Genomic DNA, 18,269 nt, shown 5'->3' on the forward strand with positions numbered 1-18,269 from the left:
CGAATCCTTTCCACACTGGGGGCATTCTAACACGCGATTCTGGATTACCAGCCTGACGCCTAAGACTCTGGTGCATTAGGCAAAGGCAACGACCTGATATTCTGATACCAATGATTCGAGCCTCCGCTATTCAGTAGAATTGTTACACTGGTTCATTATCACACACACAGACACACACACATTTTCCCTTGAATTACTGTAAACACACCTAATGAAGCAGGGAAGCATAAAATTAATCCTGGAGTCTAAATAGGAAAGAATGTTTAGTGTGTATTGGAATAAGTATGACTGCCAAATATGATGATTCTGCAAAATACAGAAAGATACCGAAGTTTTGCACATGTGTCTTATTATACAACTTGTCTTCATTGTATATCATTATAATATGGGAATTATATTGCAGTAAGTATATGTTGTGGCTTCAACTCTAAATCACGCTCTCAAATCCGACTTCTCCTGGTGAATTTTAACGATCATAATAAACAACACACAAAAATTCTGAAATTCTTTTCTCGCCGGCTCCTGATTTACAAGAAAAATTGTCGCTAGTAAATTTAACTGCCATTCGCCTCGCCTCAAGACACTTGAAGAATGAGGAAAGGAAGATGTCGGCCGATATATCCCTCTTCTCCAGGATCGACTTCGTGTTGTAATTCTTCAGATTTGTCATTAACGTGTCTGCCATCACCAGCAGTCCCCTTGAGGAGGCACTGGAGGTCCCTTCCACGCCTTCTGCGGTCCCCTTCTCCATTCAGCGGGCCCCTCCTCTCCCATTTCCTAATAATATTCTCATAGTACAATGGCTCATTATTCACAGCTTGCATCTAATTAAAGCCCATCAATAACTGCATCGTATTTTTGTAACAAGCTACTTCAGCAGTGATGGAGAACGCCACCAGCAGCATAGCACTGCCACTATCGCTATGGCCTCCATCACCAGCACCAACGCTTCCACCACCCCACCACCACCAACGGTGATTTAAACCGCCCCCCAGCAACAGTAGCATTGATACCGTCACCACCGCCTCCACTACTGACTCCACCTCCATCACAACCACAACATCAGTTATACAAACGGCCCACAGCATCAGTAGCACTACCACCAATAACAACTACAGCAACTTGAGAGACGGTGCCCTGTCTAACGTTTCCGAAAAAGTAGCAGTGTTCTGTAGCACCGCTCCCTGGGACAGAGGAAGAAATCTTCCCTAATGCCCCTGCAGGGAACAATGGCACTTCTTGTCACTTAAGAATATCCACCTAGACACTAACCAGCACCTGCACTTTAAAACCTTACGCAACTAACTCTCTCTCTCAGCTGCGGCAACAAAAATCGCTCCTTGGCGGTGCTCCTTGGAAATTCTTGAGTGTTCCTCAGTGTTCTTGTTGCTGTTCCTGCACCTACCGCACCCGCAAGGTGCCGCATGCGACATTATCGGGCCGCATTAGCGCTACTCTCAGGTATTAGTTATCTTGCGCTGTATATCCCAAGCTGGGGGTTATAAAAATTGATAACCACGAGAATAAATTGCGAAGCACTCCAATAGGAATGAGATTTTTATGGAAAATTGCACTTCGTTCCCGTAATGGGGATTGCTTTATCGAGAATGTATTGCCTATCAATTTATTCCCTGCTATTTGGGTTTCTTTTCCTATTGATAGAGTCAATAATGTATGTCTTTCTTTCTTGTTTGGAGTCCGCTTGTGGGCTGAGAGTTAAGATTACTGCAGAAAGAAGAGAGACTCGAAGATAACCAATACACACACAAAGGTGTTCGCAGTCAATAGACTCGACAACATGAAAGACTCGGCAGATAGCGATTGGATCCCCCTGAGAACCACTGTATCTTAAGACGATTCTCTTACAAGCAATTACGTTAAGTCTATCCTTGTTACACGAATCTCCGGATATGTCGATGAAATAAACAATCGCTTCCCTACCCTTTCACTGTTTTTCTCCTATCCTGCCCTCTACTGCTTCCTCTTTGACGGATCTTAATTAAGGTACTTCCCTACTCCCAAAGACAGTAAACACCCTAAGTCATGAGGAACGAACCATACCAGATGTCTCAAAAGAATTTATATCTATAACGATCGCAATTAATTGCTGATTTAGAAGCAAAGCCATATATCATTTACAGCTGCATGTTGTTTAAGGTTATGTTTTACATTCATTGTCACAAAGGATTCAGTATCATGTCTTCAGCCTCGTTTCACTTCTGAGTGTTTCTCATCATGTCTGAAGGTTCGTATTATGTCTGGAAGGGCACAGAGCACGAGCAATTTGAAACTGGTAATTTTCGCCATTGCTCGGATACTTAATATACAAACACACTGGTAGCCAAAAAGCAAGGAATTTTTGGCCTTTTTTGGAGGTAGGAAGTAGCAGCCGCAGCTCCTGCTGATGGTCGGAGCCCATATGCTGCATGAAGCAGGGGCCGTCTCTGTGGGTGATTGTGGTTAAGCATTGTCGTTCCCCAGCTTGGTGATTTAGTGGCCCGGGACTGGTAAACAGGGCGAGGGCGCGTCTGCAGGGAGATTCCTGGTGGGCTGCCGCTGCTCTGCTGCTGCTGCTGCTGCTGCTGCTGCTGCTGCTGCTGCTGCTGCTGCTGCTACTGCCATTCCTCCTTTGCAGCTATTGTTCTGCTGTTATTTCTCCGTTATTATTAGTTACTGTTCCTTGTGCTGCAGTTGCTGTGTCTGCTATTGCAGGTATATCTGTCATAGTTGCTGTTATTGCTCCTGCTGCTGATACTATAGCTGCCGCTGCTGCTGTTATAGCTGCCGCTGCTGCTGCTATGGCTGCCGCTGCTGCTGCAGTTGCTATGGCTGTCTCTGCTGCTGTTTCTGATCGTGGTGATGGTGGTAGTGGAGCTTGCTATGGCTACTGATGCTACAGTTCCTGTCTCTGATGGTAATAATGGTGGTGGTGGTGGTGTTGGTGGTGGTGTTGGTGATGGTGTTGGTGGTGTTGGTGGTGGTGGTGGTGGTGGTGGTGGTGGTGGTGCTGATGGTGGTGGTGGTGCTGGTGGTGGTGCTGGTGGTGGTGCTGGTGGTGGTGCTGGTAGTGGTGCTGGTGGTGGTGCTGGTGCTGGTGGTGGTGCTGGTGCTGGTGCTGGTGGTGGTGCTGGTGCTGCTGTTTATACCAAGGACGTTGAAGCTGCAAATTCTCTTTCTACTCCTACTGTTTCTGCTGCTGCTACTGCTTCTGCTGACGATGCAGTTGCTAATTCTCCTGCAGCAGCTGTTGCCGCTTCTGCTGTAGCAGCTGCTGTTTTTGCTTCTAACGCTGCTTCTATACGTAATGCTCTTGTTGTTGCCGTTGCTGTTACTGCTTGCTGTTGCTTCGGCCTGCTTATTCTGCTGCTTTTGCGCCTCTTGCTCGAATGCCGCAATTTCTGTTGTTTTCAGTTCCGTTGCGGTTGTAAGTACCATAATGTTATTCATTATGTTTGTCCTGCTGTTGTTGCTGCTGGTGGGGTGCCATTGTTTCTGACCTTACTAGCAGCACCGCCTCTTCTACTGGCGACGGAGGCGGCGACATCCCTGCTGTGGCTAGTTCTGCTTTTGCTGAGGAAGTAGCAGAACTATTAAAATCTTCCGGTTCCAGCGGTGATGAAGAATCCATCGATTTCTCCACCTCTTCCTTCCCTTCCTCCTACTGCTACTATTTCTTCTACCACTGTTCCTTCTGTTCTTACACTTCCTTCATTTTCTTCCTACTCTTCTTGTCCTCCATGTTCTCTTCCTCTTCCTCCCCCTTCTCCTCCTCTTCTTCATCCACTTCCTCCTCGCCTTGCAATACTGCACGTGCTAGAATTGAGTTCACTGCTAATGCTAATCCTGCAGCTTGCCACCTGCTATGGTCTTGCTTGCTGGAATTACACTTTGGCTATCGCTTGGAGTATTGCCATCCTGACATTATCATGATCTGCTTCTGCTATCGTTTTGATGTGATACTGATATCGTTGTTGTCTTTGCATTTTATCTGATAAAGCTTCTTATCGTTATTCTCTTTTCCTTTTAAGAATTTTGCTAGATTTTTATAGCGTTTCAATGGATTCGATCAGTATTTTTGATAGGTATATGTTAATATTTTGATGGGCTTATTTTTGGCATTTTGATTATTTTTGTCTTTTGCTGAGGGCAAAATTTTGCCCTCGTTTTTATTTCCTCCAATTATAATAAATTTTCGTTTATATTTTCTTTCGTATTTTAATACCAATCAGAAAATAAAAATCCTTCCAGTAAACATTATGGAGATAAACACGAGAATAAGGAAATGAGAATTATTGAAGAGGGTAATGAGGGTGATTCATTACACATATAAAAATCGGATGAATGAAACGAGACTACACGGAGAGAAATGAAAGAAAGATCAAAAGAAAAGAGAAAGAATGGAAGAATTGTGGAGTGATGACGCCGGTAAGAAGAGAGGAGGTGAGAAACTCAGACTTGGGAGAGGCGTCTTATCTCGTGGATGATGCTGCGTCTTCAAGGAGGAGAAGGTAATGGTAAGTGATCATTCACACCCTGTGAGGCTTCCCTTAGGTGTGAAGCTTCACTGAGGTGTGGGACTCTCCTGAGGTGTGGGGTTCCCTTGACGTGTGGGGCTACCTTTAGGTGTGGGGCTCCCCTGAGGTGTGAGGCTTTCCTGAGCTGTGGGGCTCTCCTGAGGTGTGGGGTTCACCTGAGGTGTGAGGCTTCCCTTAGGTGTGAGGCTTCCCCGAGGTGTGGGGTTCGTCTGAGGTGTGGGGCTACCTTACGGCGTGTGGCTCCCCTGAGGTGTGGGGCTCCCCTGATGTATGGGGCTCCCCTGACATAAGAACATAAGAACATAAGAATGTAGGAACACTGCAGAAGGCCTACTGGCCCATACGAGGCAGGTCCTTATCAAAACGACATCTACCTAAAGCTACTCAAGAAACAACTCCCGCACCCCCCAACACCAATCAAACCCAGCCCCTCCCGCTCATATATTTGTCCAGTCTCTTCTTAAAGCTACCCAAGGTCCTAGCCTCTATCACCCCACTGGGAAGACTGTTCCACGCATCTACAACTCTGTTAGAAAACCAGTACTTACCTATGTCCTTTCTAAATCTAAATTTATCCAACTTAAATCCATTATTCCTGGTTCTTACCTGGTTCGACACCCTCAGTACTTTATTAATGTCTCCCTTGTTTATGCCCGTCATCCACTTATACACTTCAATGATATCTCCCCTCATTCTACGCCTCTCCAGAGAGTGGAGATTTAAGGCTTTAAGTCTATCTTCATACGGGAGGTTCCTTACACAGTAAATCATTTTAGTCATTCTTCTCTGTATGTTCTCTAATGAGTCTATGTCCATCCTGTAGTAAGGGGACCAAAACTGAGCAGCATAATCTAAATGAGGCCTCACTAGTGATGTATAGAGCTGTAAAATAACTTTTGGACTTCTGTTACTTATACTTCTTGAGATAAATCCAAGTAATCTGTTGGCCTTGTTGCGCACACTGAGGCACTGCTGCCTTGGCTTTAGATTTCTGCTTACCATGACTCCCAAGTCTTTTTCACATTCTGTATGACCAAGCTCTACTTCACCTAGATTATAGCTTCGAGGGTTATTTTCATTACCAAGGGCAAGTACCTTACACTTATCCACATTAAACTTCATCTGCCATTTCTCAGACCAAGACATTAGTTTGTTCAAATCGTCCTGGAGTTCATTGATATCCTCCTCAGAGTGAATTATACGCCCTATCTTTGTATCATCAGCAAACTTACTCATGTCACTAGTAATCCCTTCATCAAGGTCATTAATGTAAATTATGAACAAGAGAGGGCCCAAAACTGATCCTTGTGGAACGCCACTAGTGACTAATCCCCATTCAGATTTCACTCCATTAATGGTAACTCTCTGCTTTCTATTGGTAAGCCATGCCTCAATCCATGCTAGAACTTTACCTCCTATACCATGAGCTGCCACTTTTCTCAAGAGTCTCTTGTGAGGTACTCTGTCGAAGGCTTTACTAAAATCCAAATAAACAATATCATATTCCTTATCACTGTCAACTGCCTCAAATGTTCTATTGAAGAACGTCAGTAAGTTTGTCAGGCAGGAACGACCTCTCGTGAATCCATGCTGAGATTCATTTATCAAGTTATGCTCTTCAAGGTGACTTCTGATAATGTCAGCTATAATTGATTCTAATAACTTGCCCACTATAGATGTCAGGCTTATTGGACGGTAATTTGAAGGAGTGGACTTATCCCCTGATTTGAATATAGGAACCACATTAGCCATCTTCCACATATCTGGCACAACACTGGAAAGGATGGACGTATTGAATACACTCGTTAATGGCTGACTAAGCTCCATCTTGCATTCCTTAAGTACCCTTGAAAACAACTCATCGGGTCCCGGGGACTTATTTTGTTTCAGTTTGTCTATCCGCTTAATAACCATGTCCCTCGTGACAGTAATATTAGTTAACTTGAATTCATCAGGAACTAAATAATTGTTTATTACTGGAATCTCATTTACATCTTCCTGTGTAAAAACTGACAAAAAATAGTCATTAAATAAGGAACACATTTCCAGTTCATTATCCGTCAGCTGTCCATTCCCAGATTTCAGAGGTCCTACTTTTTCCTTCACCTTCGTCCTATACACTTGAAAGAACCCCTTTGGATTAGTCTTTGATTCATTAGCGACTCTAATTTCATAGTCACGTTTAGCCTTTCTAATCGCCTTTTTTACTTTTCTTTTAAGCTGAACATATTGGTCAGTAAGGTTAACCTCTCCTCTTCTGATGCGCCTATAAATTCCCCTTTTCTCCCCTAATAGATGCTTTAACCTCCTGTTAACCCATTTGGGATCGTTATTATTAGACCTAATTTCTCTCTGTGGAATGTATATACTCTGGGCACTGTGTACATTATTAAGAAAACAATCATAAAAGCAGATCCCTTCATATTCATAAGTATGATTATCGTCAATAAAATCATTAGCTAGATAACCCCAATCAAGATTAGACAGATGTTCCCTAAGTCCATTATAATCGGCAGAACGAAAATCGGGGATTTTTACTGTATTATCATTATTCTTGCATTCCCAATTAATGCTAAAGGTGATGGATTTGTGATCACTTGCGCCAAGCTCTTCAGTGATCTCCAGATTATTCACTAGTGTTTCCTTATTTGACAAGACTAGGTCTAGCAAATTATTACCCCTGGTAGGTTCAGTTACACTCTGTTTCAGAAAACAGTCCTGAACTGTTTCCATGAAGTCACTGGACTCTAGATTACCTGTCAAAGAATTCCAGTCAATTTGGCTAAAGTTAAAATCCCCTACTATGACTACGTTACTGTGGCCAGAAGCCCTAACAATTTCGTCCCAAAGAAGTCTCCCTCTATCGTGATCCAAGCCTGGAGGTCGGTATATTACACCTAGAATTAGTTTTTCTTGACCCTCCACGAACTCTACCCAAACAGACTCTGTTACTGCTCCATCTATTTTTATACCTGTTTTTATGCAACAATTAATATTTTCTCGAACATACAATGCAACTCCTCCCCCCTTCCCATTACATCTATCCACATTGAACAACTTAAATCCCTGAATATTACACTCAGCAGTCATATCCCGACTCTTTAAATCAAACCACGTTTCAGTTAATGCAATGATATCAAAGTTCCCAGCACATGCTACCAAACGTAGTTCATTAATTTTATTTCTTGCACTTCGACTGTTAGCATAAAATACCATCATATGTTTTTTCTTCTGCACATTTTTCCTATTCATCTTTGTTTTTACACAATTTCTGAAATTATCATTACCCAGAGTTACTCCATGACAGTTACTATTAAGATTCTTAATATCAGAGCATAAGTCAATATATCCATACTCATTATTAATCATTTCTAAACCCATACCTCTAACTAATCCTAGTTTAAAGTCCTAACAACCCCCTCAACTGAGTTAGCAAGAAAACCCACACCTGCCCTGGATAAGTGAACCCCATCCCTGGCATACATGTCATTTCGGCCATAGAAGTTGTCCCAGTTGTCAATGAATGGTACTGCATTATCCTTACAGTGTTTATCCAGCCAACAATTAATACCAATTGCTCTGGACAACCATTCATTACCAACACCTCTTCTTGGCAAAATGCCACATATAACAGGGCGCCCCCCCTTCTTCCTAATCATGTCTATAGCTGTCCTGAACTTTCTAACTAAATCCTCACTTCTACGCTTGCCTACATCATTGCCTCCAGCACTGAGGCAAATAATAGGATTGATCCCATTACCGTTCATGATGTTGTCAAGCCGGCTAACAATGTCCTCCATCCCAGCCCCAGGAAAGCATACCCTTTGTCTCCTACTCCTGTCCTTCAAGCAGAATGCCCTATCCATGTATCTAACCTGGCTATCCCCAACAACAACAATATTCTTACCTTCCTTGTTGTCGTTCGTCGTGACGATCCCAGTAGTAGACTCACATTCGTCGGGTAGCACCGAGAATGCGTTGGAGGTTTCCACGGGAGTTTCCACAGCAGTCTCTTTCTTCTTCATCGTTTCTGGCTTTCCATTCGTCTTCTTGATCGTCAACTTCGTCGTCCCCTGCTGTCCAGCCACTGACCACGATCCCTTCTTGACCTGAGGACTCGAAACAGGAGGACTACTACGAATCCTCTTGTTTTCCTCGGTCAATCGCCGTATCTCCATCTTCGCTGCCTTCAATTCTTCCTTAAGTTGCTGGTAAAGTTGCTCGATGGAGGGCATCTTGGTTCAGTCCACGGGAGCAAACAAGACACTTCTTCACAGAGTTAAGTACAGGTCAGCACTCAAAGTACAGGTCACCACTCAAGAGCACACAAACAGGTCTTCACAGAGCTAAGTACACGTCACCACTGGGAGAAACAGGAGATGCAGTATAGTGCCTGCAAGATGGAAGTACAGAGAGAGAGGGGAAAGGGGAAGGGAAAAAACTGAAGAGAATGTTAAAAAGCTGTACGAATTATTTGAAACACACGAATAAAAATACTCCTTAGACATGTATAGGAGTGAGTCGTGGTGTTCGGAGTACAGGTGTGAGCTTGGCGCTTGGCTCTCCATCAATCAACACTAAGTACCTGACACATTACTCACTGGACCAGCTGAACAAACAGAGCACCTCGAGTAACTCTGTGCTAGGTATTCGGCTGCGAGAACCTCAAATTGGTGCTCCAATGTCAGACGAGGCAGACACACCACACGCTCCGCTCTCGAGGTGGACGGACACAGCAGTATGACCAGGCTGAGTCACTCCCACTGTACGACAGATTACGTCGGTGCTCCTAACAGAGCAACGTATTGTGGCTAAGACACAAATTGCAATCTCTTCTCTTTTGACTCTGGAGTCTTATGTGGAATTAGTAAAGTACAGATCTAATTATTGCTAATAACATGACTGAAATTGGCACGAAATATTTGTTAAAGGTGATTAAGAAGCATATCCCGGGTTAAATAAATTTGTAATTTATTCCTATAAAACAGTACATGAAGCTATGATTAAAATGGTATAGTCAAGGCTGCCCACAAGCGATACATAGTAGCCAGATTTATATTGTCTTCCTCCTTGGTGTGAGGAGCATGAATACAATTGAGTGCGAATGGTGACTTATTTAGTATGGAAGAAACCCTGATAAATTCAGGCCATGGTTTTCTGGCCTTCAAGGCTATAAGGGCTGTGAGGGATGCTGAAGTAATTGCTATCTGAGGTCATCCTTTGTGTGACATCATTAGCTATCTATAAATCAGATAGCAACAACACTGACATTATGAGCTGAATGAATGATTCAGCAAGCAATAACTCCTCTGACATTCTGAACTATATCATTGATGTGTGAAATATTCAGAAACTAAAAACAATGAAATTTTTCCCCGGCTACAGGAGCAGTTAGGCATGACGAGATACCTGCAGCAACAACTGGGTATAACAGGTTGCCTGCAACAGCAGTTAGATATAATGGGTTGCCTTCAGAAACGTGTAAATAAGCTCCTCATTCCTCTTCAGTCTTTTTCTCCTTTGTATTTACTTAACATTCGTAAATTTCTTGTTATTCATTCTCCTACTGTTCCTTATCCTATCTCTGCCTTTTTTTTTATTTATTTATTCCCCTTTCCTCTCGTAAACTCTGACTTATCTTTTCTTTCTATTCGTTTCCTCTATTTACTTTTTTCCTTTCTATTTAACCTTTCATATTTTCCTAACTTTTTTCTGTTTCCTTCTCTAATTCCTATCTTCGCATCGCTCTTCTTACTTCTTTCTTCCTTCACCACCATCACCCCTTTATTCCCTCCCTATTATTAATCAGTTTGCCTCCTCTTTTGTTTCCATCTCTCCATCATGTCTACCACCTAACACCCTCATCACATCTACTAGCTAACACCTTCACCTCCATCATTTCTCCATCACAAGCATCACACGCTAAAAAAAGAAGACGAATTTTTCGAGTTCTCATCTCTTCAACCGATTTTTTTTTTTCAAACCATAAAAGTAATCATTGGCAAACGCTAATGGGCACCTGAAATGGCAGAACACGTCTCTAAGTGTGGGCGCCATACGGGCGGTAATGAACTGATATCGAAGGTGGCTTGTATGTACTTTCGTACCCAGAGATTCACACCGCATATATTTCGCTAGTATTTCACACTGAGTCATGGGCAGAGGCCAAAAAAAAAAAAAATGGACCCCGAATGAATAAATCTTTGGCAGTAATCTCAGGAGTTACGATCCTCAACGTGGATTGTGCTGGCCAGGGTTGTATGTTTAATTACTAATTTATAAATGTCAATTTGAAAAATTACTTTTTTTTGCAGTTGCTTATTTATGATTGCCTTTTCCCAAGCGAGTGTTTTTAAATGCACATCTCTAAACGAATAATTGTGAATGCCAATTTCCAATTGCCTGTTTGTACGTGTCTGTGATCACGGGAATGGGTCTAAGCGTGCGGGTGTTTAATCTTTTTTGCATTAATTTCAACATAATTCTTTTCAGGTTTGCATTAGTTTTCTGCACTCATTTGCTGCACCTCCAGTTTGTCCCTCACACCAACTTCTTTGTTTATTGACAAGAAATTCTTGCAATCTTTTAAACAACGCTCAATATTGTATTATCTTTGCATTGTATAACCAGTTATATTTTCGTAGGATCATTGGAACTGTGATATCTGCGCACAACCAACAAGACAGCTACTGAATGATGTCGTATGTGATTCCTTCTTCTGTAGTTACTTTACTTTGATAGGAGACGACCATTGCGTTAAAAAAATCTGTTTAATCATTGAGGAAATTTACAGGAGAGTTCTAGTCCATCGTCGTAAGTCATATTTTGAAAATAACAAGATTTTGGAGAGGAAATATGAGACGACGTTTTAGTCCGTCCTGGACCATTCTTAAGTCACAACTTGGAGAATGAGAATGGTCCATGACGGACTTGAACCTATTATAAAAAAAACTTGTAAAATAGAAATATCTAAATTATAAATTGTTAATGTTACGGTATTGTGGCTTTCAATGTTCATGTTCCTTAATTCTGGAATCTATTCTAAAATTTTTAGATAGCTATTTTTTTTTCTTTAAATGAGGTCTCGGCTCAGAAACTTATTCTCATTTTGATCTGGCGTATGAAAAAAAAATCGAAGCTTATGAAGCTCTTCACTGAGCGTAACGCTGTAACAAAGACTTATTCTGTACGTGTGCCTTGTCTTTATTACTGTCGACAGTACATCTTAGTTTCAAGTCTAGCGTGTGGTGTAAAAGATTTCTTTAGTATCTCTCATGGGACAAGACTATCTTAACCTCAGCCAGTTTTGCAAAGGACCCAAAGCAAGTGTATTTAGATGGTAGAGAGATATATGCGTGTGTCTGTCTGTAGGGTGTGTAAGACACACACACACACACACACACACACACACACACACGTTGAGAAAGATGGATCGAACGACGAATGTACACGAGCTGGGTGGAGCTTATGCGAGTTATAAAGGAAGACGAGGTGATGGAGTGACTGGGTGATAAATCCATGTGGGTGTGTGTGTGTGTGTGTGTGTGTGTGTACTCACCTAATTGTACTCACCTAATTGTGGTTACTGGGGTCGAGACTCAGCTCCTGGCCCCGCTTCGTCACTGATCGCTATTAGGTGTGTGTGCGTGTGTGTGTGTGTGTGTGTGTGTGTGTGTGTGTGTGCGTGCGTGCGTGTGTGTGTGTGTGTGTGTGTGTGTGTGTGTGTGTGTGTGTGTGTGTGTGTGTGTGTGTGTGTGTGTGTGTGTGTGTGTGTGTGTGTGTGTGTGTGTGTGTGTGTGTGTGTGTGTGTGTGTGTACGTGATTGGATGCATAAATGAGAGTGAATCCAGAGATGACCGTGATGGATTTTTAATGGATTCATTAAATTATTGGAATTTCTGCGTCTCGGTCGTTGATGATGAGGAATAATGATGATGATGATGATGATGATGATGATGATGATGATGATGATGATGATGATTATGCTGATGCTGATGCTGATGATGATGATGATGATGATGCTGATGATGATGATGATGATGATGATGATGATGGTGGTGGTGGTGGTGGTGGTGGTGGTGGTGGTGGTGGTGGTGGTGGTAATAATAGTGTTAGTAATGATAGTGATAATTGATGTGATTGTGGTGGTCGTGCAGGTGTTAGTGATGATGGTGGCAGTGGTGGTATTAGTGGTGATGGTTGTTGTAGTTGAGACAGTGTAGATGGATTGACATAAGGATGACAGCCCCAATAGGACACCTTATTATCTGTATCACTCCGAATGAAATATTCTCGGCGGGTTCAGACCGATCCACCAATAAGAAATATTGCAATTTAACACATCACTGATACAAGATTTCACTTGAAGACCAAACTTTTCCAAGTCTACAGAAACTTGGCAAAGTAAGACCATATGGAGACCCATAGTAGAGCTGCAGGCGGACCTGGTAAAGTGAATACAGGAGGGCCCGGTTTATAGCACTTCGCTATATAACGTTTCGCTAATACAGCGGGTTTTCAATTAAATCCGTCCTTCATTTATTCACACTTCCTTCATCAAATATATTCACCACTCAGTATCAGCTAAAGACAAAAATATTTTAAGGTAAGTAACGTGTGTAATGTATTTGCATTTTTTAGACTTAGCTCTATTGCTCATTTATGTATGATAGTTTAAACATGTTATCAAGCTTTCATATGCATTTGAAAGTGATAGAAGGTTATGTTTCACTTTACAGCTAATTTAGCTTTACAGTGGTAGCTCGGAACCTAACCTGCTGTATAAGCGGGGCCCACCTGTAGCTGTAAAGGTCGGAATGTTGTGTTTGCTTAGCAAGAGGGATTTGGCAAGCTGAAAATTCCATCGTGTTTGTGTCTGTGTCGTACAGTTGTAATATTAGAAATTCGGCAAATTTTATACTTTTCACCGTTATTATATTCATGGGGAAGCGCCTGATTCTCATGGGGCCATAAAGCAGCTGGGTAATGGGAGGCAATCAAGGAAGCAAGGGAAGGGGCTTTTTTTTTTTTTTAACTGTTTCGCAGTGTCAAAAACTATGTCTAAATTTTTGTTCCTTTATCCCAACAAATAGAAAAAGAAACAGTCCGATCACAATTCAATAATGCAACGAACTCCTGTTTGAGAATAATCTTATCTTCTCGTTACTACTCGTCCAATAAGCCAAATTTCCTTGTCGATTCCGTCATTCACGGGCAGCTGTGAAAGACTCTTGAGTCATTAAACTTGTTTACATCTCTTTTATACCCAGGTCTACCTGGAGTTTACCTGGAGGGTGTTCCGGGGGACAACGCCCCTGCAGCCTGGTCCATGATCAGGCTTCTCTCTGTGTTTCAGTTTAGTTTGATCTCGCTGTCTTTCAACTGGTGTTCATGAAGTCCCCTTCGACTTATACATAATCGTTCAGAAAAGCAAGTTGGTGCTGCTTTCCAATGTTTACGCCTCTTAGTTATTATGTATTTCCAAAATTATAGGTTCGTAGCCTATGTTTTTATTATGACGTGTTGATAAGCGCTGATGAATAAACATCTTCACTGGTGGAATTTTATCAGCTATGGCTTTTAAAGTATGATTTTTTTTTACAGCAAACGAGGCATTTCACTATCATTCGAGAATAAGTTTTGCCTTTTTTACACAAAAGTGATGGGAATGTCCCCAATCTATCGCCATCAACGGGTAAAAACAGATAATGCTAGATCTAGCGCCAAATGTGCTAGCTAAATCAAGATCTGTGGTGACAGCGGACCACCTAGAAGCAATAAGCAGGTCAGACAATCCAAAGACACTGAAAAATTGCGGGAAAATATAAGCAGGGATTCCTAGTGGACAGTGGAGAACATGACGTTCAAATAACCAGACGACCAGCAGTACTCAGGTTACAGTACTCCGGTAACTACCCTGAAACAGTACTCAGTAAGTCAACAACGGAGACGACGCCTAACTTCAGCATTCGGTTTAACAAACATTAACGGGCATTTTTCTCATTGAGTGATCCTCTCACATTCTCATTATCATGTAAATGATTAAATTTAATGAAGGTTTGCTTAGGGCTTTGTTTCTATTAAGCTTATCATTCAATCAACATTAATTAATTATTTATTATATACACGTACAAGAAAAGTTTTTACTCTGCAATTAAGCGTTTGCAGAAGCGTTTGTTTGACTGGTCAAGTTTTGATACGCTGGTGATGTGACCCATTAGTCAAAATCAAGAGCCTGTCTTACGAATAAACTCTGCATTTTTATACTATATATAAAGTGAAGCTGATTTCTCCATGTATGCTATTTTAGGTTAGGTAGTATTAAATGAGATTAGGTTAGGTTTACTTAGGTTTACCTGGAGTCTACCTGGAGGGAGCCCTGGGATCAACATCCCCAAGGTCCAGTCCATGACCTGGCCTCACGGTGGAAACAGGTCCTAAGCAACTAGGCTGTTAATGCCAGCCACACGCAATCCAATGTACGAACCACAACCCGACTGGTCAGGTACTGATTTTAGGTATCTGCCCAGCTCCCTCTTGAAGACAGACAGGGATCTTATTTGTAATCCCCTTATAAATGATTGGAGACTGTTGATAGGTTTTAAGTCCCTAACACATAATGCGTTTTCCCTCAATGGTTGATGTAGTAATTTTAGATATAGTTCGGAAAAGTTAGGCCATATTAAGTCAATTTTGGTAAGGTTAAGGTAGATTAGATTAGGCTAGACATGGTAACTTAAGGTTAGATTAGATTCCTTTCAGTTATGTTGGGAGTTCTTTAATTCAATTTCGAAATTCATAACTTGGCTCGCAAGTCTCCATATTTCATTTACATTTTGCAGCTAAACTTTCGATTCCGTTCACATTGCTAATTAGTTCAAATCTGATGATATTATGGAAGCAGCTACCAAATTTTTGGTCCGTCTCGCAGGAATATTTGTGGTGGCCTATTTGTGAGCTGAGAGGTCTGTACACCATCACCCTAAACCTTATCTCATTGCCTTTGCATCAAAAATCAGTGTATGGTGATAATAATGGGGATGATAGTGATGGTGGTGATGGTGATGGCGGTGATAGATGTGATGGTGACTATTCATTATTCAGAAAATAATTCAGAACTTTGTTTACACGAAAAAAATACATCCTAACATTCTCCAAGCCAAATATTCGCTTACATATGTAACAGAGATTAAGTGCTTCCTTGTAATATTTTATTTATGTGTGTTTTTACAAACAAAAGCAATAAGCAATCTTGTGCTACTACGCCTTACAAACACACTCACAAAAGAATAACTTGAAATTCTGCATGCTGGCTTAGCTAACTTCCTAACTAGGAACAATGATATTATCGCAGAAATAACAAGGAAAAAAATGCAGGTTGCCTTACGGTATCTGGTTTCTGCTTCTAGTCCGGGTCTCTGTAACCGTAAACGCGCTCTCTGAAAATAAGGAAAACATTACATAAGTTCTCGCGTAAGTGAAAATCGTAAAAATCCTAATCAAACATCAGTCATTGTATACTGATTTATACATGATTGAACTCAGGCTGGTACACAACCCTCCAGTGATGCATAGTCATGCTATGTGAGTATGAAATGGGAGCCTGATAAATGCTTTGCTATTCTACTCCTTTTGACATCCACTTCTCTTAGGTAACCCGTTCTCCAGCCGGACCTCAAACTATGCGCTTAATATGTACTGACTAGAACCTATTCTGGAATCGCCGAGGCACCGCATACCTGACGTGTTGCACACTGCTTTATTAATTTACCTATTTGTGGTTAAACATCTTTTTTATAGGTTTATGTTTATGTGTAAGATAAAGAACGTTGTAAAAGGAGACTGGGCTTCATCATGATGACTGAGATGGAGTGAGGGAGGGGGAGCCGGTCACCTGAGAAGGAGTGGGAGAAGGAAATCGGAGACCTGAAAGGGAAGGAGGTGAGCTGGGGGAGGGTAGGAAGGTGGTAGTGTACACAGTAATGGTCAGCTCTCCCATGTCGCCATCATTCCTCCTCCAGATTACGCTCACTGACGCTTAAAATAGTCCCCAGGCTCTGTGTACTTATCGACGACCCTCCTTACCCTCCCTATTATCATATTTTCTCTCCCTCCTCAAGGTGTCCTTTGCAGGATACCTTGAGGAATGCTCTGAATAGATAAAAGACATCGAAACATTTTCTCCCCAGACACCCTCTTTATTATCCGAGTAATGCTTAATTATTTAACAGACAGATGGGTTATTAATTAAATAATATTCCTACAACACAGATCCCTAATTTTCATTCAAGGAAATTTCTGCTGCTCCATGGAGGTAAGTCGCGTGCCTAGGATGCTATAGGTATCACTGTTTTGGATAGCCACTCTAAGCTGCAGGAACAAGAAACTGCTTTATCACCTAACTCCCAAAAGAACTGTTGTGTATACTTTTCCCAATATTCGAGAGCTTATATACCGGTAGAGAGGAAGCAGGAGCACACATCGAAGCTTCAGTATTTAGGAGCCTTCTGGGGTTTTCTGAAGCTGGCAGTACCACTTCATTCAGATTCACTGTGTCGAAGATAAGTGGTACCTGTTGTATCATACTTTAAAGTTACTACCCGAAGGACTCTGGTTGCTATTGGGTCGGCATAGTCATGTCTTTACTGTTGATGAGCAATTGAGTGCAAGAAAATAACGTCTTAGCACAAATTTGTTAATTTTTTTATATTGCATAATTTAAAAAAACATAAGAGTACAATAAAATCGAAGAGATTAGGCATTCTGACCGTAAAATTACGGATTTTTAGTAAAAAAGCTTTAATGTAGCCTCTCCAGCTCTTGTCGCGTCTCTGTCGGTGTACATATCCGCTTGGTATTCAGCCACGGAGGAGGATTTTGCTATTTGTAGATCCTCCTGTTCCGCTCCAGAGGTGCGTCAGTGCTGTTCTTTCTCCCATTAGTGCTGCAGTTCCTGCCTTTGCTTTCAAGGCTTACTGGATACTGTTTCTACAGTGCATATATTGTTGCTTTTTCATATTCCAAAGTTGGCTACAGCACAGCTACAAGACTGCAGTTCGCACGGGCAAAAGAAACAAGGAAGCAAGGGAGCGCTCAATCAAGAGAGCAAAGAAGCAAGCGAGTAAGCAAGGCAGCAATGAAAGAAGCATATAAATAAGCAAGGAAGCAAGACAACAAACAAGCAATGAGCTAATAGCTTTCTTTTATGCCTAACAATTTTCTATTACATATAAATTACTTTGTCTTTATACCGCAGAAAAGAAATGAATTGTATCTGTATCAAACGACCAAGCAAGAAAGCAAGAGACCATGATACAAACGATTAAAGCAGAAGGCAGTCGAGAAAGCAAGCAACAATCAAGGGAGTAAGAGCGTAGGCAAGGAAAAATATATATAAAGCATTGGAGAGGGCAAGCAAGAGAGGAGGCAAACAAGAAAGTACACAAGAAAGCCTATCATACTCTTTCATGTAACTCTTCTCTCCCCCTCACCCCCCTCACCATTAATCGCTAAAACTGAGTGTTATCGTGATCGACACTTCCCTCTCGTTTCTCCCCTCCCTGCAGTTGTTTTACCCCCTTCTTTTCAACAGTCTATACTTACCCTGGATGAGTTACATTTGCCTTCCGAGGGAAAAAATTAAAAGATTTTTTCCCCTTCTCCTGGGAAATAGTAAAAATATGACGTCCAATGGAGAGGAAACACAGAAGTTAGTTATACACAGTAACACACAAT

At 41.7% G+C, this 18,269-nt stretch overlaps 1 protein-coding gene across 2 annotated transcripts in view; it reads right to left on the reverse strand.

Moving 5' to 3' along the window:
• The window catches only part of LOC128691404 (homeotic protein ultrabithorax-like), a 1,565,881-nt gene that overhangs the window by 1,454,458 nt on the left and 93,154 nt on the right, over positions 1 to 18,269 (reverse strand). For both annotated transcript variants that reach the window (XM_070091535.1, XM_070091530.1), the window contains exon 2: positions 15,922 to 15,973. The gene's annotated coding sequence lies outside the window, so the exon portion shown is untranslated. The remainder of the gene's footprint in view (positions 1 to 15,921; positions 15,974 to 18,269) is intronic.

This window comes from Cherax quadricarinatus, chromosome 36, assembly GCF_038502225.1.
Source record: "Cherax quadricarinatus isolate ZL_2023a chromosome 36, ASM3850222v1, whole genome shotgun sequence".
Lineage (NCBI taxonomy): Eukaryota > Metazoa > Arthropoda > Malacostraca > Decapoda > Parastacidae > Cherax > Cherax quadricarinatus.